We start from the raw sequence: 26,868 nt of genomic DNA, 5'->3' as shown, positions 1-26,868 counted from the left end.
AGGTTGCCTTGGAGGTGGAGAGCACATTGGTCAACTGGCCGTGGAGGGGCTGGGGTATCAGATGAAGGTAAGCCTGCAGTGCACAGAAGTGAGAGTTTCGGATAGTGTGAACATTCTTGTGTAGTCTAATCATTGATGGGAGCCTCAAAACTGGATTCCCCGGGGATCATTGAAAGATGATGGCATCGTGATACAAATCTCCATGTTCTCACCAGGGTGCCTGGCATGCACTGTAACAGTGTGATGACTTAAACTAATGACATGTCATTATTCTCCCTTAGATTTACCACCACACAGCCAATCGCAAGACTCCGAAGACCCACCCCTGACGCCAAATGACCGCCAGGTTCCAGATACACTCAAGTCACATCTGTTCTCTGAACCAGGAACCAGTGCAGATACCAACATCTCAACAGGCATTAGATCAGTGGCTAGTACCTTGCTGCATATTGGTGAGGGCATTTCACACTCGCTTGAGATGCAGGCAGAGGCAGAGAGTGCCCAGGGCGCCGGCAGCTGGAGGACTGCTGGGGACCAGAATGATATGAGTTGAAGGCAGGTGAAGAGCCCCTGGAGTCGTCCATTACTTGGCAGATGCTGGATGTCCAGTGAGATATGTGGGAAGATCTGGTAGAGATCCATGAGGGTACGCGTGCCATGGTCTCCGTTATGGAGGAGTCCATGCGGAGCAAGAGCACTGTGTTGACCCTCATGGCTGAGCGCATTGGCTCCTCCATTGGGAGAGTGGCAACTCTCATGGAGAGGCAACCCCAGGAACAGAATCAGGGGTTCCTGTGGTTGTGCTCGAACCTGCAAATCCTCACACAGGCACTGACCTTAGGTGGTCATTGCCAGTGTGGGAGATGGATGAGGCACCCAGTATCCCAGCTAGGTCCATTAATGATGAGTAGGGAGGTCCAGAGGAACCTCACGTTGGTGCATAAGCTGCCTGTCGTCTCTGTGGGCTCCTGTCAGGGCAGTCTGGATGACGGCAGCTGCTTGAGGTAATCTGATGTGTAATATACCTTTAAGAAGAATGTTATAATGGAAGGTCACATGATCTTAGTATCCAATAGCAGAGTAGCACGGGCTACCCCTGTAGTTAGTCGTTGCAGTAGAGTGTAGAGATAGAGTTTGAAGTGTAAGCATATGTCCAGTTGCTGCTGAGTACCTTTGTAAATAAACCAAGTTTCTTTCTATGAAGTGTCTGCTACTCAACTCTATCATCAGTACCAAATCGGCCACCCCTTACAACAAGCTTGTGAACAGGATCCAACAAACTGGTGACTAGTATCCAACAAACTGGCGACGAGGAGTAAACAAATCAAACAGAAGCAAGCAAGAGAAACAAAATCAGCACTGTACTTCGCACAGCAATTGTAAGTAGAAATTCCGTGCAAATTGTCAAAGTAACTCCCTCACAACATGCCGCAATTTGGAAGAATTGATCCTTTCAATCCGGCAATGGACGATTGGTCCCACTACACTAATCGTCTCCCATTCTTTTTCCAAGCAAATTTGAGATTATGGGAGAAGAGAAGAGGTGGGCGATCCTCTTAAGTAAAACAAAAATACCTGGAAAACCTCAGCAGGTCTGGCAGCATCTGCAGATAGGAGCACATGGCACTGCGGGTAGAGAGTGGACTATTCAATGCTCGTCTGTCCTTTCAGGAGAAGACCGGCCATTGAAAAGTCGCCGACCAGTGGAGGCCCCCAACGTTTCGAGTCCAAATGACCCTTCAACTTTTGCTTTTATTTTGATCCTCTTAAGTAGGTGTGGGAATAAGACTTTTGGCTTGATTCGAAGTTTGATGGCACCCAGTACCCCAGACTCAAGAAATTTTGATGAATTAGTGGACCTGGTGAAGGGCCATTACCAACCAAAGCCCTCAGTATGGATGCAAAGGTTCAAGTTTAATTTAAGAATTAGAGCCCTGGGGAGACGGTTGCAAATTATGTGGCAAGCTTGAGGCAATTAACAGAGCGTTGTGAGTTTGGTACATCCTTAAACAATATGCTTAGGGATCATTTAGTGTGTGATGTGAATGAGGGCACGATTCAGAAGCAATTGTTATCTGAAACAAATTTGGACTTTGAGAAGGTACTAGAGATTGCACTAGCAATGGAAAGTACAGTTAGAGATTCAAAAGCCATACAGGGTGCACAAAATAGCGCCATCCTCCTGAATATCCCGAATGAAGGCCATTGCACACAGTTACTTATGTAGCCTGGGACGGATGGTGAAATAGCGAGTTTAGTGAAAAATTGTGTGCAATGTCAGCAACTGCAAAAGTTAACTTCAACAGCTCCATTACACCCCTGGGAATGGCCAGGAAGACCATAGGTGCATTGACTTTGTGGGAACTTTCATGGGAACAATGTTTCTGCTCATTGTTGATGTCCAGTCAAAATGGATGGACATATATGAGGTGAAATCATCGATGTCTTCTACTACAGTTGAGAAGTTACATCAAAGTTTTGCCATTAACAGACTACTGATAATGGCATGGCATTTATGAGTGCTGAGTTTCAGCGGTTTATCAGCCTCAACGGTATCACCCTTCCTCAAATGGACAGGCTGAAAGGGCAGTTCAAACATTCAAGCCAGGCATGAAGAAATTAATTGGAGAATTCTTAACAACCAAGCTAGCACGCTTTCTTTTCCATTATAGGACCAACCCTCACACAACAACAGGTGTCACACCTGAAGAATTATTGATGAAACACCGTCTCATGACGGGATTGAGCTTAATAATGCCAAATTTAGGGGTGAAGGTGGAAAGGCATCAGGGAAGTCAGAAAACTCGACACGACTGGCTTAACTGCGAGAAGAAATTTATCGTAGGAGAGACAGTATTGTGAAGAACTGTGGAGAAGGACCAAAGTAGTTATCAGGTGAAATAAATGCAGTGACTGGACCTCTATCTTAGCACGTGGTGAGGGAAGGCTGGGTTATACAGAGACATGTGGATCATCTAAGGAAATGAGAAACTGTGCACCAAGCAATGTTTCCACCAGTGTTCATGACCCGGTCAGCGGTTCCTGTTGAAAGAACTCAACCCAGTACAGACACATCTCTTGTTCCTTCAAGAGTGAAAGATACAGATCCACAGGAGTCCACTGAAGCACCTGATGTTCAGACACCTCCAGAATAGTAAGTTCTTGATCAGGCATTTGAAGTTGTAGAGCTGAGATGCACTACATGCATAAGAAAACCCTGAGAAAGACTGAATTAAAAAATTGCTTATCAGTGTATATATTTTGTTATTTTAAGAAAATTGTAATTGTAAATATAAAATGTATTTCTGAGTAAAGGGGGTGGCGGAGGCGGGGGGGTGGATTGTGGTAATCTGATGTGTAATATACCTTTAAGAAGAATGTTAAAATGGAAGATCACATGATTTTCTATATCCAATAGCAGAGTAGCGCAGGCTACCTCTGTAGTTAGCAGTCTGTAGTTAGTAGTTAGCAGTGGAGTGTAGAGATAGAGTTTGAAAGGTAAGCACATGTCTAGTTGTTGCTGAGTACCTTTGTAAATAAACACAATTTCAAACCTAGGAAGTATCTGCTATTCAACTCTATCATCTGTACCAAATCAGCCACTCCTTACAACAAGCGTGCGAACAGGGTTCAACAAATTAATAACTAGGATCCAACACAGCTCCTCTGCCCCTCTGCCATTCACTGTGGCATCTGATGAGGCCGTGGCAACTGGGGAGAAGCCAGTCGTGGCACTGGCCGTTCCCTCCCAGGTGGGGCCAGCACAGGCTCCACTGGCCAGAGGATGACCACCAAGATCTTCAAGGCAGGCTGCCTCCAATGCTGGTGCCAGTGAAGGGGGAGCACCAAGACGTAGCACTCGTAAATGTAAGTTTAAGGCACCACGAGCACAAGAGGGACTGGCCACAGGTGATTTTCTATTGTGTAATGTTTTGTTTATGTGTACTGGTCTGGGGTTGAAGACCAGTGAAGATTCTGTTAATTTGTTTGAACTGTCAAAATGAGATACATTTTTTTTTTGTTGTGATGGTCTGAGCATGCTTCACCTTTTTTATTTAATGTGGTGCAGGGTTCGCCACTACGTAATGCTGGACGTGGGCGGCTGTAAACTTTATTGCACGGGCACTGAATGGACTTTGGGGTGAAAGGAAAGGGTCATTTCAGACATCCGAGATGGAGGTGGCAGCCCTGGCATGAGGTGGTAGCGCTTATTTGGCAGCCTAGCTGAAGAAGCGTTGGGCCGAGGTGTCTGTGGTGTCCCTGCCCCCCTGGAGATTAAAGAGGTCTGCCTCCACACCCTCAGCATTCTCCTCACCGTGCTCCTCTTTTGACTCAATATTGGGTTCATCATCTGTGGGCTGCGGAGCTGCTTCAAGATCCTCTTCCTCCAGTGGGTCCCCCCTTGCCAGTGATTGCATGTGATCATGATCAGTGACACCCACTCTGGGGGGTACTGTAGTGTACCCCCTGAACAGTCCAGGCATCAGAAGCGAATCTTCAGAAGACCTATGGTTCTCTCTATCACTGCCCTTGTGGAGGCATGGCTCCTGTTATGCCGTTGCCCTGCCTCTGTTCTTGGGTGGTGGAGAGACGTCATAAGGGGAGAGCCTTTGACACCCAGCAGCCATCCATCCAGTCGGGCTGGAGAACTGAAGAGCCTCGGCACCAGGGAGTGTCTCAGGATTTACGCATCATGGGAGCTGCCAGGGTACCTTGCACAGACTTGCAGAATCTGCATCCTGTGGTCAGACACTATCTGCACATTTATGGAGTGGAATCCCTTCCTGTTCATGAAGGCACCCGGCTGACCCGCTGGCACCCTGATGGCCACATGTGTGCACCATGGACGCAGAGGAACCCAGCAATCTCTGCCTGGCTGGCCTCGTCTGTATGGAAATGAATGAAAGTCGATACCTGCCTGGACAGAGCTTCTGTCACCAGCTTGATGCAACTCTGGACAAACTGATTGTGAGACTCCACACAGACCCCCAAAGACCCCGGAAAAGAGTCGGAGGCATAGAAGTGGAGGGCCACTGTGACCTTCAATGCCACTGATATGGGGTGTCTACCCACATAGTTGGAGGTGATCTTAGGCCCGATCATATGACAAATGGGGGTCACTGTCTCCCTTAAGAGGCGGAGCCTCCTTCGGTATTGCACCTCAGACATACTGAAATAGCTGTATCGCTGCCTGTAAACCCTGGCAGCAGGATAGTGGCATCTTCTGTGGTTCCTAATTCCTGCTAGCCCTGCACCCCTTGTGCCTGCATCTCTCCTCCCACACAAGCTGCATTGGGACACCTGGCCTCCTTCCCCTTCTGCCCTCCTCTTTCTCCTCAGAGGAGGTGCCTCCAGTGGAGAGCACAATCCCCATTACCAGGGTTACAGAAGGCTGTCTGATACCTGGAAGGATTCACATGGAGACACCAAGGAGACCTGAAATGAAGCCTGGAAATGCTAACAATGAAGCCTCGAACAGAGATGAAGCTGCCACGTACCAATAAGTCACTGGCAGCAAAATATCTACCAACCTCCTCACTACTCATACTGGCAAGGAAAAGGGTTGTGGCTGGTAGGTCACAGAGGGGAGGTGGAAGGTGATGACAGTGGGGGTTCAACAGTGATGGGGGAAAGGAAATGGGTGACTGGGAGAAGGGAAAAGGTGGGAGAGTGCATGAAAATGAAAATCACGGCCATGCTGTAGAAATCGAAAGTGAAATGAGAGTTGTGGCGGGCGAGATCAGGGGCACCATGGGATGCAATCAGTGGGTGGGTGGAGATGCAGGTCAGCTCAGATGGACAACTGAAAGTGAACCCCAGCAGGCAGCATTGGAAATGCTCAGTACATTGAGATGAGTGGATATGGGAAGGATATGCGTGCGTAGGAGAGTGCTTGCATGGGGGTCCGAAAGACCCTGGGGGGACACTTCTCTCTCCAGAATTACTTGTTGGCCAGCTGCTCCCTCTGTGATGATAGAGGATGAGATTGAGGATGCAAAAGGGATGCGGAGGGAGAGGACAGCTTCTGAGTGGATGATCCGGGGTGTCCAGCTGCTGCTTCTCCTCCCTCCAAGTGCCCGAGGACCCCAGCCTGACTTGTTGAGGGTAGAAACACCTGGAGAGGAAGAAGCACCTGGAGAGACATTGAAGTGCCCTGTTTCTCTCTCTCATTGCTACTGCAGGAACTCATCCATGGCTCCCACGGTGGGGTGCAGGTCTGTGCACATCTCCAAGTTCTGCTGGACGAGGGTATCCATGGCGTCTGTCATCCTCCCCATGGAGACCTCCATACGCACACATTTGGGCACCGCTTCATCAGAGAGCAAGCAGATGGACTCCTCCGACACTTGTGCCATTCTGCTGCGGGCTTCCAAAGGCTCTGTGTGATGTTCTCCCGCCTTCTGCTGACTCTCCAGGATGAGTTCGAAGACCAAATCCAGAGGTTCTGACTCAGACCTCACAGATGCCTCTTTTCCAGCAGTCCTGCAAGTGCCAGGGAGCTCGGCTGAACCCGCCCCCATCTGCTGCGGACACATCTCCATGCAGTGACCACCAGATTCCGAGCCTGCTTTAGATCTAGCTCCCACTGAGGTATGTGTGTGTGCCTGCGCTGGTGAAGGGTATGGGTAAGCGCTGTGATGGGTCTTCCAGGCTGCTTTTTCTCCAGCTCTTCTATGGAGGAGATGCCCTCTTGGCTGGAGGTGAGGATGTGGGTGGAGCTGAGGGACTGACTGGCTGAGGGTGTTGGTCACTTGGCAGAGCTCCCTTTGAACCAAAGTAGAGATAATTAGTGCATGTCAGAGAGTCAAAAGCAGGAGAGAGATAGAGTTCACAGTTGTGTTGAGAGGGGGATGATGTGGTGCAGGCTCCTCACGCGGGTGTTCACCACTGACCTCACCATCACCGCAGTTACAGTCGACATCCTCACCAGTCAGTGTGATGGCACAATCCTGAAAGTGTGTGAGGGGCCTAATGTGGGCCACTCCACCCCAGGTCTGGGTCCTCTCCCTGCTGTTGTGAGCAGGCTTCTCCTGCATGAAAACAGATGGAGAGAGTGTGAGCAGGACACATGGCACCGCGTGGAATGTTTGTGTGGTGAGCGGAGATATGGACGGACTGAGGATGCAAGCTCCAGAGGGTATGAGCCTGATGGAGATGTGAGGGTGTGTGTGAGAGTTAGTGGTGTTGTCCCTTGAGGTGTGAGATCCCTGTGGATGTGTGATGGGTTTGTGAGTGTGTGAGTTGAGAGTAATGAGAAGAGTGAGTTACCCTGCCAGAACAGATGTGACCATTCATCCTGTAGTATCACTGGGTGGCTGTCCTCTTTTGCAGGACGTTGACGCTAACCACAGCTGCCCCTGCCTCCCATGCTGATGCAGCTACCTTTCCTGTGGCCAGAATGGGGGTGGGAGCCATCATGGCGAGCTTCCACGGCATCTAAAAGGCACTGGAGGGATGGGTCACTAAACCAGGCGGCTGCAGTCTCTTTGCCTTTCGGGGCCATCCTGTCTTCCATACGGTAGTCCTGGGAGCACTGAAAGGTGTGCACGCAGCTGCATTTTAAATATGGTACCAGGTGTGATGAAATGCTGGGGTTATAGCGTGGTGGGCAAGTGAGAGCCCGCACACCATGGAAACGGTGTGTTTCCCAGAAATGCATAATTAATGTGGTGGGTTTGGGACAACACGGCATGAGAAGCTGCCATTGTTGCCAGTGAGTAAAACTTTGGTATTTTTCCTGCCCACTATCACATTTAGTGCAAATCTGGGACGATTCCGCCCCCAGGATAATGCTCTGGGGACCCAGGTTTGAATCCCACCACAGCAGATGGTGGAATTTGAATTAAATAAAATCTAGAATTAAAAGTCTAACGATGATCGTGAAACCATTGTTGATTGTTGTAAAAACCCATCTAGTTTAGGGAAGGAAATCTGCTGTTCTTACCTGGCCTGGCCTATATGCTATTCCAGACCCACAGCAAACTGGTTGACTCTTAAATGCCCTCTGAAATCACCGCCTAAGTGGCAATTAGGGATGGGCAATAAATGCTGGTCTAGCCAGTGGAGCTCACATTCTATGAATGAATAAAACAAAATCCAGCTTTGTCCTGGATGGTGTCAAGTCTCTTGAGTGTTGTTGGAGCTGCACTCATCCAGGCAAGTGGAGAGTATTCCATCACACTTCTGACTTACGCCTTGTAGATGACAGATAGGCTTTGGGAAGTCAGGAGTTGAATTCCCAGCCTCTGACCTGTTCTTGTAGCCACTACATACGAACATATGAATTAGGAGCAGGAGTCGGCCACTTGGCCCCTCAAGCCTGCTTTGTCATTCCATAAGATCATGGCTGATTTGAATGTAACCTCAGCCCACATTCCTGCCTACCCCTGATAACCTTTCACCCCTTTGTTAACCAAGAATCTATCTCGCTCTGCCTTAAAAATATTCGAAGACAGTGCCTCCACTGTCCTCCTGAGGAAGAGAGTTCCAAAGACCCACAACCCCCTGAGAGAAAAAATTTCCCCTCATCTCTATCTTAAATGAGTGACCCCTAATTTTTAAACAGTGACCCCTTAGTTCTAGATACTCCCACAAGAAGAAACATCTTTTCCACATCCAACCTGTCAAGACCCCTCAGGATCTTAAAGGTTTCAATTAAGTCACCACTTACTCTTCTAAATTCCAGTGGATATGAGCCTAATCTATCCAGCCTTTCCTCATAAGACAACCTGCCCATTCCTGACAGTAAAACTTCACTGAACTCCTTCTAACACGTTTACATCTTTCTTTAAATAAGGAGACCAGTACTGTACACAATACTTCAGACGTGGCCTCGCCAATGCCCTGTACAACTGAAGCATAACCTCCCTATTTTTGTAATCAATTCCCCTCACAATAAATGATAACATTCTATTAACGTTCCTAATTACTTACTGTACCTGCCTACTAACTTTGTGATTCATGCACGAGGACACCCAGATCCCTGTGAATCTCAGAGCTCTGCAATCTCTCACCATTTAGATAATAAGCTTTTTTATCCTTCCTGACAAAATGAGTGATTTCACATTTCGCCTACATTAAACTCCATTTGCCAGATCTTTGCCACTCGCTTAACCTATGTCTCTCTGCAGCCTTATGCCCTCTTCACAATTTACTTTCCTATCTATTTCTGTGTTGTCTGCAAATTTAGCCACCATTCCTTCGGTCCCTTCATCCAAGTCATTTATATAAATTGTAAAAAATTGAAGCCCCAGCACTGATCCCTGTGGCACACCACTCATCACATCTTGCCAACCAGAAAAAGTCCCATTTATGCCAACTCTCAGCTTCCTGTTAGCTAGCCAATCTTCTATCCATGCCAATATATTATGCCCTACACGATGAGCTTTTATTTTCTGCAGTAACCTTTGATGTGGCATTTTATCAAATGCCTTCTGGAAATTTAAGTACAGTACATCCACTTATCCACTGCACATGTGACTCCTTCAAAGAACTCCAATGAATTGGTTAAACATGATTTCCCTTTTACAAAACCATGTTGACTCTACCTGATTGCCTTGAATTTTTTTAAGTGCCCTGATATCACATCTTCAATTATAGTTTCCAATATTTTCCCTATGACAGATGTTAGGCTAACTGGCCTAGGGTTTCCTGCTTTCTGTCTCCCTCCCTTTTTGAATAAAGGAGTTATATTTGTTATTTTCCAAATTAATGGAACCTTCCCCAAATCTAGGGAATTTTGAAAATTAAAACCAGTGCATCAACTCTCTCACTAGCCACTTCTTTCAAGACCTTAGGGCAAAGTCCATCCGGAGCTCCAACTGTTTGCTCAATACCACTTCCCTTGTGCTTGTAATTTTCCCGGGTTCCTCCCTCCCTTCCATTTCCTGACTTACAGATATTTCCATGATGTCACTTGTGTTCTATATGGTGAAAACCAAAGCAAAATACCTGTTTAATTTGTCTTCCACCTCCCTACTTTCCATTACCGATTCCCGAGGCGCACACTTTGTTAACTCTTTTCTTATGTGGGGGAGGTGGTGGCAGAGTGGTATTGTTACTAGACTAGTATTCTAGAGACCCAAGGTGATGCTTTGTGGACCTGCGTTCAAATCCCACCACAGCAGATGGTGAAATTTGAATTCAATAAATATTAAAAGTCTGATTGTTGCAAAAACCCATCTGGTTCACTAATGTCCTTTAGGGAATGAAATCTTTTGTCCTTTCCTGGTTTGGCCTATATGTGATCCCAGATTCATAGCAATGTGGTTGACCCTTAAAGTGCCTTCTGAACAAGGGCAATTATGGATGGACAATAAATGCTGACCCAGGCAGCGGTGTCCACATCCCATGAATGAATAAAAATAATTAAATATCTATAGAAGCTCTTACTATCCACGTTTATCTCACTAGCTAGCTTTCTTTCATACTCTAATTTTTCCCTCCTTACTGATCTTTTTGTCATTCTTTGCTGTTCTTTATATTCTTTCCAATCTTCTGACCTGTTACCCGTCTTTGTGTTTTTATATGCTTTTTCTTTAAGTTTGATACTGTCTTTAACTTTTTTTAGTTAACCATGGATGGTGAGCCCACCCCTTAGAGTTTTTCCTTCTCATTGGAATGTATCTATTCTGTGCATTCTGAAATATCCATTTAGATGTCTGCCACTGAACCTCGATTGACATATTCCTTAACCTCATTTGCCAGGTCACTTTAGCTAGCTCTGCTTTCATGCCCTCATATTTGTCCTTATTTAAGTTTAAAATACTGGTCTTGGACACACTCATTTCTCCCTAAAAATCAGTGTAAAATTCAATCATATTATGATCACTGCTACCCAGAGGTGCCTTCATTAGGAGGTCATCAATTAATTCTATCTCAATGCTTAATACCAGGTCTAGTACAGCCTGCTCTTTGGTTGGCTTCAGAATGTGCTGTTCTAAAGAACTATCCTGAAAACATTCTATGAACTCCTCATCTATGCTATCTTTGCCCATCTGATTTTTCCAGTCTATATGTAGATTAAAATCCCCCATGATTATTGCTGTACCTTTCTGGCAAGCTCCCATTATCTCTTCTTTTACACTCTGTCCTACTGTGTAGTTACAATTAGGAGGCCTGAACGATACTTCCACAAGTGACTTCTTGCCTTTATCATTCCTCATCTCAATCCAAATCACTTCTACATCCAGGCTTCCTAAACTAAGGCCACCCCTCTTTAATGAGCTAATACCATAAATAATTAAGAGCCACCCCTCCACCTTTTCCTCATCCTGCCTATGTTGTTGGTACCTCCATGAACCATGACTACTGAATCCTCTCCCTCCTACTATAATTTCCTCTCTAGTCCTGAGCAGATGACCCAAACCCTGGCACAAAGTTACCTGGACTCTCACTCTTTGCTACAGAGAACGGTGTCAATCTCCCTCCCTATACTGTCCCCTAATGCCACTACATTCTTATTTGCTCCCCCCACTTGGATGGCTTCCTGTACCATGGTATCATGGTCAGTTTGCTCATCCACCCTGCAGCCCCCACTCTCATCCAAACAAGCTGACAGAGCCTCAAACCTGTTGATCAATTGCAGAGGTTCACACTCCTGCCCTCTGGGTCCACTTACCTGCCTCACTCACAGTCACATCCTCCTGTCGCTGGCCACTGACCAATCAGAAGACCCTATCCTAAGTGGTATGACTGCCTCCTGGTATAAAGCATGCAGGTAACTGTCCCCCTCCCTGATGTGTCACAGAATCTGTAGCTCAGCCTCCAGCTCAATGACTCTGAGCTGAAGTTCCTCGAACCGCAAACACTTACGGCAGGTGTGTTTGCCCTGGATCACAGTGTTTTCCAGGAGCTCCCACATGCTGCAGCCTTGATACATCACCTGTCCTGCCATCATTAATGTGTTTTAAATAATTACTTAATTATATTAATCACTTATTTATGTTGCTTTCTTATATATTTGATCAACTTTACCATCAAATTGTGTACTATTTTAAACCTTTGGGATACAATAGAATTACCCACTTACCAGATACTCACCAAACAGCTAGCTCCTTTCCCTGTAGTAAAGCAAGACCAATTTCTATGGGGTGAGGAAGATAGAAAGAGGAAATGAACAACTCCTCTTCCCCCTTAGACAGTACTTTCCAGTCACTGCTAATTAAACTAGATTAGATTTTAAGAGCAAAATTTAAGAACAAAATTAACACTTAAAATTCCCCTCTCACCAAACTCCAAATCTTCACTCAGTTTGCCAGCTGCACTCTGTTTGCCTTAACAGCTATACTATATGTATATAGTTGCTTTAGTTAAGTTTTTGGTTAACGGACACCACAGGATGATGGGGGATTCAGCAATGAAACATTGTTGAACATCAAGGGGAGAGGGTTAGATTTTCTCTGGTTGGGGATGGTCATTTCCTGGCACTTATTTGGTGCGAATGTTACTTGCTACTTATCAGCCCAAGTCTGAATGTTGTCCAGGTATTGCTATATGTAAGCATAAACTGCTTCAGTATCTGAGGAGTTCCAAATGGAACTGAGTACTATGCATTCAGCAACAAACATCCCCCCCCCTTCTGACCTTATGATGCAGGGAAGGTCATTAATGAAGCAGCTGAAAATGTTTGAGCCTACAACGATACCTGAGGACCGCCTGCAGCGATGTAATAGAGCTGAAATGATGAACCTTCCACCAAAGCCCAGGAGAGGGGATGCCCACAGTGCTAATCACTGGGGCCTGTGCCCTTGAGAGGGTCCAGCACTGCTCTCTCAAGTGGCCACCTCACACCTCAATGTGCTCACCCATGAGCATGTGCTGGGTCTGGACAAAATTTCAGCACTTGAGATTCAATTGTCCTGGGGTGGGGGGAGTCCGAATTTCACTCCCCTGCACAGGTGCCAGCCCACTCAAGGACTATAGGAGCAGTGCAGGCTGGGCGGACCATGAGGAATGACAGTTCCAGCAACAGCAAGGCCCAAACCTCCTGGGCCCAGGGATAAGTGAGTGAGTGCCGGTTGCAAAAGACCATAGCGGGACATAGACTATTAGGATATACAAAGGGTCAGAGATTGGGCAGGTGCAAATCAATATAGAAACATGTGAAGTGATTGATTTTTGGAACTAAGATGGAAAAGAAATACAGACCTCAAAAATGTAAGACGTTAAATGGAGCTGAGAAATCTTATTGTGCAGATATATTGGTTCTTAAAAAGATGTAACACAAGTACACGGGGCCATAAACGAATCATTGAGAGTCTGGAAGTACGGAGTACAAAGGAAGTAATATTAGAATTTTATAGGACTGTGATTAGACTGTACTTGGGATTAGTGTGTAGTTTTGAGCATCCTCAAATAGAAAGGATATAAAAATAATAGAGAAGGTGCATTGTTGGGGGGAGATGATGGTGTAATGGTATTGTCGCAGGCCTAGTAATCCAGAGACCCAGTTTCTGGTCAGGGTCAGTCTCTGGGTCGGAGAGAGGTTCACCAGGCACTCGCTCGTCACCGCTGCACATTAATAGCCTGGGCTCTCGAAATAGATGGGGCTTCCAGCCAGTCAATGTGTCCGTGTTCTTGACAGGTGCTGTCTGACTGCTGAGTGCTTTCAAACATTTGCCTGGCCTATAAAACTCTTGCTCTCGAACCAATAATGAAACTTGACAGAAATCCCCAAACGTTTTTATTTCTCTCACCAGCCTTATCGTCCCATTGTTCTTACTGCTGACTCCGTGTTCCACTCTCGGTGAGTGTTTGGTAAGCCTTTGCTGCTTCCTTTCGAAAGGGAGGAGCATGCTATTTTTAAAGAAGGGCCAACTTTGTACGATTTAAATATAACATGACCCTCTAACTAAACATTCGCGGAACTTCAAAGCTTCCACAAAGCTCGAGTGTGGATTTGTCCTCGCAAAACCGGTTTACATAAACCGCAGCAGGAAAACGGGTGCTGATCTGGTGGGTACATGCTTCCCCGTTTCTCATCTGGGTTCTGAGAAGTCAGTCTGAAAACTACAAGTCGGTGCTCGAGGACACGGCTGCCTTTCGGCTAAATTACAGTAAGTGGGGAAATCTGGAGTAGACGCAGTGCTCAGGACTAGAAATGATTTTCCTTGTTTCGATTTCTAAAACGATGTTATTGCAATAGTTTGCCTGGAGAAGTTTTGTAAATTCCTGCCTTAGAAAATTATCATAGGAAATTGTACCTGCAGGACGCCGGCTTTGAAAAGGGACCGGTCCAGCGATGCTGAGCAGAATGGTCCTGGTAAATTCATTCTTCTTGAAAGGATTCTTGAAGTACTAGCTTGGGACATGTCATGCAGCTCTGTTTCAAAGCTCCCTCCACAGAGCAAATTATCACCATGAAATTTCAGAGCGCGCCCCCCCCCCCCCACCCCTATATAGAGTTTTGCTTCCCTGCCCTCTCAACTAAAAATCCATATTTTAAATTATCCGAAACTGAGAGGCAGGTATATGCTGAAATTTTATTATCTTTATGATAAAGGACGTGTACGGTTTTCGAACTTATCTGTTGCGCTAAATATTAATGATATGTCAAAAATAAGAATGTGTAAATAATTCGATTTATTGGACTAAGCAATTGGAGATACAGATGGAAGGATGTAAAGGGGAGGCTGCGCCACCCCTGATGACATAGCGACCTCCTGTTTTGGGGTCTGGCAGAAAGTCCCTGAACATTTTACTGAGGTACTGAGGGGAATGCAGAATGATAGCGGTTCAATGAAATCTTCAGCAACAACAAGAACGACCAGCAAAATGATGGTAAGGAAAAACACAAATCTTCAACTACCTTGAAAGGTGCACAGATCTTTGATGGTGAAAGATCGTGGTAATGAGAGAAGCTGCAGAGACCAACAAACGGTAGGGCAGAGATAGAAGTGAAAAATTGCGAAAATCCAACAAACTACGTTATTGATTCAATCTCCCTGTTTGAAGATTGTCCTCTATTCTCTCTATAGACCTAGAAAGCTAACATTAGCTGAGGTGTTATTTGGTTTAGTTCAAATGCTGTTTTATTCCAGAGCACGTAAAACATACAGAACAATCATACAATCATAATGATGAAAATCACTTGGCATAGTCAATTCAATCTTTGTTTGCATATCGTTAGCATTTGGGGAGAGGGTCCTTAACATTAAGGTAATCTCTCATTGACTAAGGCAGAAGTTCCATACTTGCAGCCTTGCTCATTGGCCTTGGGGATTTGACGTAAAGGGGGAATTTTAATCGCAAAACATGGGTAAATTTGGGTCTGGAGGGGTTAAAATCTTAAAAATTAGATTCCCAATTCAAAGCTGCCTCCAAACTGCTCACTTCTGGCTTTACACACTTCCAGCTTTTTCCTACATTGACGCACTTCAACACTACTTCATAGGCTTAAAAACGCTTTGGGATATCCTGAAGTCCTGAAAGGCACTATATAAATACAAATATTTCAGCCTTTTCTTATTAACAGATGGAGAAAATGGACAGGTGCCCAACCCAGGCCCAGGAAGCGGCTTGACGCTTTAAATGTTATAATGAAGCTGCCAGCCTTATTGTAATTCAGCTTTTTGAATTTTAATTGGTCATTGGCAGCTGCACCCATTTGAGGGGTAAAAACAAAAAAACTGCGGATGCTGGAAATCCAAAACAAAAACAGAATTACCTGGAAAAACTCAGCAGGTCTGGCAGCATCGGCGGAGAAGAAAGGAGTTGACGTTTCGAGTCCTCATGACCCTGTCGAAGGGTCATGAGGACTCGAAACGTCAACTCTTTTCTTCTCCGCCGATGCTGCCAGACCTGCTGAGTTTTTTCAATTGAGGGGTTGATGGATCCAGAAAGTAAGTGCCTTGATGCCTACTTGCTGTATCCTGTATGCCTGCTTGGGCAACCCCATTATTGACAAGCAGCCGCCACCCCCACCCTACCCCCCAACAAATCTTCTCCACATGGCCTCTGGCCCTTAGGCCTCCAACACCCTCTCCAAGCCACTGAGCATACTCCTTGGCCTCTGACTCCTTCCTAGGCCTTCAACTACATCCCTCAGACATCCGATTCCCTCCCCAGTCCTTTGACCTCCCCCTAAGATCTCGTTTGCGCCAACCAAACCTCCAGCATTTCCCTTTCCAAGCAACTGACCACCTCCAGCCCAGCTGTGAACCCTTTAGCTTCCCCTCCTCCAGAACTCCAGGATCTGTAGATCCCAGGATTGCTCATTAACCTTCCCATCGAGATTGCCCACCTTCACTTCCCATCATTCTAACCCCTTCCCCACAGGATTGAAATTCTTCCTCCCACTCCAATTAACAAACCTTCTCTATCTCCCCCTCCCCTCAGGTTCTGCTGAGGACTCACACATACAAAGAAACTTGACAAAGTGATTTTCTTTGCTGAACTTTGCTGTTCTGCTGCGTATGGAATTTTTTTTTTTGCAGAAATGCAGTTATTGAGCAGCAGCAATAACCACATGGGTTAACTATAGAAATTTATGGGACTCGTCATGGGATGTCACGTTATGACAAAGCACTTCCTGCTCACTATGTTCCAGCTTATGTTACTAAAAGTTTTATGCCTGTAAGAATGTAGAAATGTATTATTGGAGAAATTTTCCAATGGATGATCTCAAGTCCAGACCTAGAACCAAAAAAAACCCCAAAACCACCTAGAACCACCAGAAATCTAATTACAGACAGAAAGAAATTAGCTGACATCCCAGATCCTCTCTCTCTGGGCTCCTCTTATGGTATTTAGAGCCAGTGACCTTTTACAGCCTCTTTGCCTCGTGACTTGTGAGGATCCTAGAATTCAAAATCAACCTCATCCCATCATTTGTCATTTCTAATAGATTTCATTTCTCATGGTGTGCATTGCCATTCCTGTTAACCACCTTCATTCCTCAGCTCCTCTCTGTGGCACTGACAATACTTTCAATGATTCAAGATCCAGTTGCCCCTGTGCTTTTTAAAATTATTTTCATGGGATGAATGTGTCATGGGCAAGGCAATACCCATCTCTAATAGCTACAACTAAGTGGCATTTCGGAGGACAGTTAAGAGTCAATGTCATTGCAGTAGGTTTGGAGTCTCAGGTAGCCCAGGTAAGGGTGACTGATTTCTTTTCCTAAAGGGGCGTTAGTGAACAAGATGGGGTTTTATGAGTTTCATGATCACCATTACTGATTTCCAGATTGTTTTATGAATTAATTGAATTCAAATTCAATCAGGAATTTGAACACATGTCCCTAGCCTGGGCCTCTGGATTATTAGTCCAGTGACATTACCAATATGCCACTGGTTCCAGGTCACTCGCTTCCTCTGTGTTGCTTTCACCCCAAATGTGTCATAGGAGATTGAGCTCTATGTTAGTTATCAGGTACATGTGGAGTCCAATGAACAGTACAGTTTAATAATTAAACTAGTCAAAATAGACTCAGCCCAGCCCCAGAAAGCAGTGAAGGAATAAAACTGTTGTCTTGGTTAATCTCCCTGTACCTGATCCTATTATGTGGTTAAAGTTAGACAAGCCTATTGGAGTGGACTAGCTTGCCCATGTTCTTTATTTTTGTAATAGTACATGTACAGATTATATCAAATATTTCTCATTGAACTCAGTGTCCTCTGTGTTCTGCCTACTGTAAAATAAAGCAGCTTATAAATCACATTGAATGGCATCTCCAATGGTGTTTACTCAATCTGTCTTTAGTATGATTGAAGGAGCACTTATATAAGACACAGATCCAGTCCAGAACAAAAAGGAATATGTTTGACACACTCCTATAATGACGATATGCTGACATTTTTTGTGGATTCAGTTGATGCCAAGTCATTACAGGAGCCCACAGTATTTTTCATTCAGGAATGCAGAAGAGATCAGTTTTGATTTCAGTATTGTCAGAAAGATTTTGAAATCAGTTTACTTCTGATTGATGTGGGAAGCAACTTTTGACTTGAGGCTTCAAGATGACATTTTCATTTCTTGGCAGGACTTCAATAATTTATCAAAACTCATTTTTATATAGCACCTTGATGAGGAAAACAAGTTTGTAGAGGAAGACCAGATAAAGGAATAGATGCTGAGCCACAGAAGGAAAAATTAGGAATGACAGAATTCATGGTTTAAGGGTGGAGAGAGGCAAAGGATTTTCAGGAAGCATTTCGAAGGCTGGAGGCTCTGTTGTCAACGATGATGGAAGGGAGGGAAAGATATACTAAAGAGCTGAGCTGGAGGACTGAAGTGTGCAGGAGACTAGGCTCACAACCCTGCTAGATTTTTAAAGAGCTTTCTGGAATGGGACATGGATTTCCGGGTTGCTGCTCCTGGGGCAGAGAGGGAAGCTGGGGGTTGGGAATGGGGAGATTGGAGGTTGGAAAGAGAGGGATACCATTTTTGGCAGAGCCAAGAGCAGCAACATAATAAGTGGGAGCAGCCAGCAAAAGAGTAAGTGGAGCCTGGACTTAATATTGGGGAGACATTAGTGTAGTGGTAGCATCACTGGGCTAGTAATCCAGAGATCCTGGCTAATGCTCTAGGGGCATGGATACAAATCCCCCATGGCAGCTGGTGGAATTTAAATTCAATTAATAAATCTGAAATATGAAGCTAGCTTTAGTAATGGTGATCATCATAGATTGTTGTAAAAACCCATCTAGTTCACTACTGTCCTTTAGGGAGGGGAAATCTGCTGTCCTTACCTGGTGTCTCTATTTGTGACTCCAGGCCCACAGCAATGTGGTTGACTTTTAAATGACCTCTGGCTTAGCAAGCTACTCAGTTTAAGAACAATTAGGGATGGGCGACAAATGATGGTCTTGCCAGTGACAACCACATCCCATGAAAGAATAAAGAAATAAAACTAGTGAAAGATTATTTCCACTATTGGGAGAATGACAAGCAAGAAACACAAGGTGGAACGGGAGACCAAAGGCTCTTGTAAAGGTAAATTTACTTTTTAACTCCTATCCTGACAGGACTAAAACCAATTAAGGCAACAGGATATTTGGATAGTAATTCTGGAAAGTTTATTAGAAAGTCAAATTAGACTTAACTAACTTCAGGCAATGACTTAAGGCACTTCCGGTTGAGCTTTCTAATGCAAAAGCCTCCTCTTTTCCTCTAGTTTTGGTCTTTCACACCACGTGGAGAAGTTTTTTGTCCCTCAGCACCTGGTTTTGCCTGTAGGGTCTTCTGTAAAGAGGACCCTGACTTTTAACCCATTCTAACCATCAGACCACCTTGTGCTTGTTCTGATGGTTGGCTCAGACCCTGTGATGTCAGTTTTACTAGACTGTTAATTGGGACTTGAGGTGATATGGCACCCCAGTAACTGAGGGCAGGGAGGGGAGGGGAGTGATGGAGTAGTGGTATTGGAATGGACTAGTATTCCAGTGTAATTCTCTGGGGACCCAGGTTCAAATCCCACCATGGTGAAATTTGAATTCAATAAAAATCTGGAATTAAAAGTTTGGTGATGACCATAAAACAATTGTCATAAAAACCCATCTGGTTCACTAATGTCCTTTAGGGAAGGAAATCTGCCATCCTTACCTGACCTACATGTAACTCTAGACCCATAACAATGTGGCTGACTCTTAAAACACCCGCTAAACAAGGGCAATTAGGGATGGGCAATAAATGCTGGCCTAGCTAGCAATACTCACACCCCATGAATGAATTTTAAAAAAACTGTGAAGGGCTTTATTCATTCTAGTTATCATTCCTTTATGCTGACACCGGCAACATGAACTTTATACAGTTAATTACAGAAACTGATTCTTTGTTAGCATGGCTGCTGTGGGTTGTCAAAGCTTATAAATCTTTTGTGCTGACACAGGCAATATGGAAGTACAAAAACTGATTCTTTGAACATTTCATTCAGATAGAACTCATATAACTCAATCAAGATTTTAGGGTTAATTATGACCTGATTGATTTATTTTAATACATTGGTATAAAATAAACCGACTCCTTTATCTAATATATTTGTATCAGATTTTGAAAAAGGCAAATTCTAACCATGTCAAAACTCTTATACTTGAACTAAGATCTATTAGAACACTGGGGGTGAACTTGAGCTCAGTAGCTCCCATTGTTTGATTACTAACAGTGTGATAAAGGACCAAAAAAGCTGATGACCATGCACACACTTATGTACAAAATGTAATGGACATCATCTTGATGAGTGGATTCACCTGAGTGTGAGCAAGTAACATCTTCCAGGGGTATGCTGGATAGGCATGTCATGACTTCAATCAGCATGCAACACTAGCTTGCAGGAATGTAATTATTTGGAGCTCAATACTCTAATCAATACCCTCTGTTAATCTTGTTCAGCTGAACACATGTTAAGCAGCAGGAAGGACCACCACTCTGAGTGAGGTGCAATCTGTTTGAGCAATGTGGCTGTCATAGTTGATTAACTGGCAGTGCCTGCATGCTATGAGATGTGATTAGGAGGCTTACACCAGGGTGAGTGAGGGCAGGTAGTGAAACTATGAAAGGTATAAGTCCTGACTGATAGAGGTGGGTAAGTTGAACAGTCATTGTGCCAAGTGGTGCAGTTGGTAGGATAAGGCATGTGAAGATGCATTCACATACCTTGACCACTCATGTGAGGTCATTGAACTTCTTGTGGCACTGTATCCAGATCCTTCGGGCTTGGCATCTGGTATTGATCTCCATGATTATCTGCTCCTATTACTTTTAGACCACTGGAGGGCCTCTATCTCCCTTTGAAAACAAGGCATTTCTCCTTCTCTCAACTTCCTCCACTAAGACCTCTAGTGCAATGTCTGAAAATCTTGCAGCTTCCACAAACAGGCAGGACAAATCCAATCCAGCCAATTACTGGCCCATCAATCTATTCTCGATCATCAGCAAGGTGCTGAAAAGTGTCATTGACAGGGCTATAAAGTAGCACTAGACAGCAATAACCTGCTTACTGATGCTCAGTTGGGTTCCACCAGGGGCACTAGGCTCAGGACCTCTTTGCAGTTTTGAGCTAAACATGGGCAAAAGAGGTGAATTCAAGAGATGAGGTGAGAGAGTGACTGCCCTTCACCTGTCAAGGCAGCATTCGATCGAGTGTGTCATCAAAGAGCCCCCTAGAAGAGTTAAGTAAATGTCAATTAGAGAGAAACTCTCCACTGGTTGGAGTCATATCTGACATAAAGGAAGATGCTTGTGGTTATAGGAGGCCAATTGTCTCAGTTCCAGGACATCACTACAGGAGTTCCTCAGGATAATGTCCTAGGCCCAACCATCTTCAGCTGCTTCATTAATTACGTCCCTCCATCATGAAGTCTGTACTGAGGATGTTCACCGATAAAATATTCAGCATCATTTGCAGCTTCTCAGATACAGAAGGTGTCTGTGTCCATATGTGGCCAGACGTAGCCAACATTGAGACTTGGTGCTAATAAGTGGCAAATGACATTCATGCCACATAAATGCAAAGCAATGACCACCACCAACAAGAGAGAATATAAGATAAAAGCAAAATACTGCAGATGCTGGAAATCTGAAACAAAGACAAAAATAGCTGGAAAAACTCAGTAGGTCTGACAGCATCTGCGGAGAGGAACAGAGTTAACGTTTTGAAGAGTCATACGGATTCGAAATATTAACTGTGTTCCTCTCCGCAGATGCTGTCAGACCTACAAGAGAGAATCTAAGCCTTTTCCCTTGATATTCAACGGCATCATTAATCCCCACTATCAACATCATGGGGGTTACCATTTACCAGAAACTGAAGTCGACCAGCTTTATAAATGTTGTAACTACAAGAGCAGGTTAAAGGCTGGAAATTCTGAGGAGACTGACTCATCTGCTGTCTCCCCAATGTCTGTCCAGTATCTCCAAGGCAAAAGTCCAGAATGTGATGGAATTCTCTCCACTTGCATGGATGAGTGTGGCTCCAACAACACCATCAAGGACAAAACAGCCCATTTGATTGGCACCCCATCCACCACATTAAGCATTCATTCACTCCATCAGCAATGCACAAAGGCAACAGTGTATACCAAATATAGGATGCACTGCAGCAACTCATCAAGCCTCCTTTGACAGCACTTTCCAAACCCACAAGCTTTACCACCTAGAAGGACAAGGGCAGCAGACACATGAGAACACCATCACCTGCAAGCTCCCCTCTAAGCCACACACCATCCTGACTTGGAACTATATTGCCATTCCTTCACTGTCACTGGGTAAAAATCCTGGAACTCCTTTCCTAACTGCGCTGTGGGTGTACCTACACCAGATAGACTGCAGGAATTCAAGAAGGTGACTCACCACCACCTTCTCAAGCGCAAAAAATGCTGGCCCAGCTAGTGATGCCCAAATCCTGTGAAAGAAAAAATGTTAATGTCAAATGTTTAACTATCTTGATTAAGTGTTTGGATGAGGTTGATGTCATGTACATATAATTCCAAAAGGTATTTGATAAAGTGGCACACAATAGGTTTGCTTGCAAAGTTGAAGTCCATGGAATACAAGGAACAGTGTTGGTATGGATATGAAACTGGCTGGGTGACAGGAAGCAGAGAATAGTGGTAAAGGGTTGCTTTTCAGACTGGAGAATGATATAAAGTTCCACATATACAGGGCACAATTTCAAAATTTGCTGGTGACACAAAATTTGGAAATATGTGAACTGTGAGGAGGACGCTGATAGACTTCAAGAGCAGATAAACAGATTGATGGGATGGGTAAATACATGACAAATGAAATTTAATTCAGAGAAGCATGAAGTGATACATTTTGGTAGGAAGAATGAGGACAGGCAATGTAAAATAAAGGGTACAATTGTAAAGTGTATATATGTGTGGTAACTATGATTTTATCTAATGCTTGGTATCCCTTTATGAAGAATGTTATAAAGGAAGATCACATGATCTTGTTTAAACAATAGGGGAGTAGTGCGGGCTGCCTCTGTAGTTAATAGTTAGTTGGAAGTCAGTAGTCTGCAAGTGGGCAGCAGAAGTATGTAGATAGTGTTTGGTGTAGAAGCATACATATGTGTAGCTGCTGAGTACTTTGTAAATAAACAGAATGTATTCCATCTAAGAAATATCTGCAGAACTACTCTACCCGGTCACCCTGCAACAAGCGTGCAATTGGGGGACACAAGTCACAACAATATGCATATGCCATTGAAAGTGGCAGGGCAAGTTGACCAAGTGGTTAAAAAGGCAGGATCTTGGGTTTTATAAATAGAAGCAAATGGAGTGCGTAAGCAAGCAAGGGATATGGTGAGCGGGCGGAAAGTGGAGTTGAAGCCTGGGATCAACCATAATCATGTTGAACAGCGGAACAGGCTCAATGGGCCATATGGCCTACTCCTGCTTCTATTTCTTGTGTTCTTGAAGTTATGATGAACCTTGAAAAGCACAGATTCAGCCTCAACTGGAGTATTGTGGGCATATCTGGGCACTGCACTTTAGGAATGATATAAAGGCTTTAGAGAGAGTACAGATAGATTTACAAGAAATGTTCCAGGGAGGAACTTTAATTATATGGTTAGGCTGACAAAGCTGGTATTGCTCTCAGAGAAGAGGCAGTTGAGAGGAGATTTTAGAGAGGTATTCACAGATTTACAAGAAGTGTTCCAGGGAGGAACTTTAATTATATGGTTAGGCTGACAAAGCTGGTATTGCTCTCAGAGAAGAGGCAGTTGAGAGGAGATTTTAGAGAGGTATTCACAATCATGAGTGTAGGCAGCATAGATAGAGAGAAAGTCTTCCTATTAGTGGAAGGGCTGAGAACCAGAGGGCACTGATTAAAGGTGATTGGCAAAAGAACCAACAGCTAGATAAGGAGAAACATTTTTACCCTACATGTGGTTAAGATGTTCTGAGGGTGTGGTGGATGCGAATTCACCCTGCACTCTGTGTTGCTTTCATTGGAACCAAGCCATCAGGTCGCAGGCTGGCCATTTGGTGACAGAGAAATATCCCCGCCAGACATGGCTCATGTCAGGAACTCAGCATAGATGCAAAGCTGGCTTACAGTTAGGGCTATGTTGCCACCATTGAGCAGATCAATGGTGTGTTCAAGTAACGCTTCCACTCTCTGGGCTGTTCTGGAAGATCTCTGCAGTACATCCCTGACTGTGTTTTCAGATTTGTGTGTGTGTGCTGCATAACTTCACGATAATGAGTTACCTACCTTTACCACTAGGCAGCAAGAAGTAGAAGAGGAACAGGAGGGTGGGGACATGTAAAGGAGGAACAGGATTAACAGCATCTACTATCATTGCAAATAGCTGTCAGAGCCCTCAGAGAGCAGATCTGTCACCTGCTAGTTCACCTGAACTATCTCTCCCATTCCCATAATGCACCAACAGTCCCACAATCTCTATTACCACCATCCATATGAGCATCATCCAATTGCCTTCCTGCAATCCAGCCTCATGGGCCTTGAACTAAACTGACTACAAATATGAACACCACCAGTAAGTGCAGAAAAAAGAAACTTATACTTCAACAATTTGCTTTAGATTTGAATAACAATTAAGTGGCATAATTAAAAAAAACTCTTGTACATTTCCCGAGTGCTTTTGTTTTTCGATCATTTTCCTATTCTTCACTCCTATGAGAGGTATCAATAGTTGCTAAAGCTTGTGAGGTGGAAGGCTGCTGAGCTTCATTTGAGGAAGTGTTGATGACCATGGTGGAAGACCTCAAGCAACTCTGGGCCTTTAAGGGCAGCTGCAGTCTGCAGCATCTCAGCCTAGGCCAGGTCAGTGTAGTCTAGTTGGCTGTGTGGAATTAATAAGGGTGCAAGTGGAGTTGGTGCTGGGGGCGCAGGCATGTTGTCATCCTGAGAGAGGACAGCAGGTGCTTCTCTCATGAAGCCAAGGCCACTCTCCTTGGAGTGTATCTCAACACTCCTACAATTCTGTGTGAGAATAGAGTGTTGCTGTGGAAGTCCCTATCAACACTAGCCCCAAAAGCCAGGATAGCAGCTACATGAGCTTCCATTTACTTCCAAATCATACACTATCCTGACTTGTACAAGTGCTGTCTTTCATTTATAAAATTGATAAATTTTCAGATATTAGGGGCATCAATGGGTGGGGAGGGAAAGCGGGAATATGGCTTTGAGATAGGGGATCAGCCATGATCATATTGAATGGTGGAGCAGGGCCAAATGGCCTACTCCTGCTCCTAGTTTCTATGTTTATCATCATTCCAAATTCCCGAATCTTTGAATTCCGAAACAAGCACCATTGTGGAAGAACCATTGATCACAAAGGCTGGTTCTTCGAGAAACCCCCACCATCTTCTCAGGGCAACTAAGAATGGACAATAAATTTGGCCTTGCCAGTGTTGTTCACAAGCTGAAAACAAATGTTAAAAAGAAGACCAAAGAGGAGAGGAAAGTTAATGTTAAAATAAACTGCCCAATATGATTCTAAATAAACAGAAAGAATCTTTTTAGCTCATTGAGGAAACTCTGCTACTTAATAAGCACCAAATCTGCCATCATTCCTAGTAATGCTGTAAACGTTCCCCAATAAAAATGTGTAACCAATGTTAATTATTTTTTGTATTTTTGTTGTGATATAGATATTTATAATAATCCAAATAATAATCTGAACATCTAAAAGGAGGGTCAATAAATTGCAGTTTGTGAAATCTAGCCCAGCTATTTAACCACTTCCAAGTCTGTGTTATTACTAACTGGAACATACCTAGTTATGTAGGTCATTTAAATTTATAGCACAAACGTGTATGGTCTGGAAACAGATGTCTCTGCTCTTGATTATTATCAGGGTTGGCCGATCCTTGTAATAACCACAGACCTCATGCTTTTATATGGTGGCAGCCTGCTACATATTGCTATGGCAGTAATACCAAATTGACATTGATATTTTCAGCAATAATTTACATTTCTATAGTCCTCTTCATACAAAAAGTCATGTCTCAAACTGCTTTACAGAACACAGGAAAACCTGTTTAAATTTCAGCTTCTTAAGATGAATAAAGAAGACCAATAAAGTAAACACAGTAGATTAAAATTCTCAGTAGACTACTTAGTACGAGCACATTCTGGCAAAGGATGTGGGTTTTACATTTGTTTCTCCCCTCTGTACCTGTGTTCAAGTCTCCCTAGACTATTGGGATGGAAAATTCTTCTGTCTGCTGACTGCAAGGATCTTATTTGATTTGAGTTTCAGCAGTTTCAGTCCAGTTCCTAATGGATTCTGGTCATTAGTGCAAAACAACATTTGTTGTGGCATTAAAATGAATGGATGTTTAGGCATGGAAAATGGAAACATGCACCTGGCAAAGTAGGCTAGATATTCGTTCATGGCCAAGGGCACATTGGAGGGGAAAGTATACAGGAGTTTACTCAGCAGCTATCCATGCTAAAACTAGGACACTGATGCTGAATGGCAAATGTATTCCACTCCACAGCATTGCTATATTTCACCTGGATGAGGACTAACTTTACCCTTTGACACTTTGAGAAATGGCTGAACATGCAAGAGGGCATGCACAAAGATTTTCTGACAATACACTGAAGATCTTGATACAAAACATAGAGGGAAGGAGAGACATCCTGCAAGTTGATGCCCTGCCTGCTGTGCAATCAACCAGAAGCGAGTTAATTGTACTTTAAGATTCCTGTGCCCATTTTTAAGGGTTATCCAATCTAATGCCTTCTTATTTTTTGTCCTAGGTTTCCTCAATATTAACTACATACCCCAATTTTGGTGCCATTCACAAATTTTGATTTTGTGTTTCCAATTCTCAAGTTTGTATAAATGGAGGATAGTAGTATCCCCAGCACTGCTTCCTGTGGAACACCACTTCCTGCCTTCTGCATGTCTGAGGAAAGACCTTTAACTCCTATTCCCTGTTT

At 44.2% G+C, this 26,868-nt stretch overlaps 1 protein-coding gene across 1 annotated transcript in view; it reads left to right on the top strand.

Moving 5' to 3' along the window:
• The first annotated feature begins 13,845 nt into the window (after positions 1-13,845).
• Positions 13,846-26,868, top strand: part of LOC121284360 (interleukin-18 receptor 1-like) — a 65,289-nt gene continuing 52,266 nt past the window's right edge. The window contains exon 1 of the mRNA XM_041199780.1: positions 13,846-14,057. The gene's annotated coding sequence lies outside the window, so the exon portion shown is untranslated. The remainder of the gene's footprint in view (positions 14,058-26,868) is intronic.

The sequence above is a fragment of the Carcharodon carcharias genome, chromosome 11 (assembly GCF_017639515.1).
Source record: "Carcharodon carcharias isolate sCarCar2 chromosome 11, sCarCar2.pri, whole genome shotgun sequence".
NCBI lineage: Eukaryota > Metazoa > Chordata > Chondrichthyes > Lamniformes > Lamnidae > Carcharodon > Carcharodon carcharias.
This window is presented reverse-complemented; position numbering and strand designations above follow the sequence as displayed.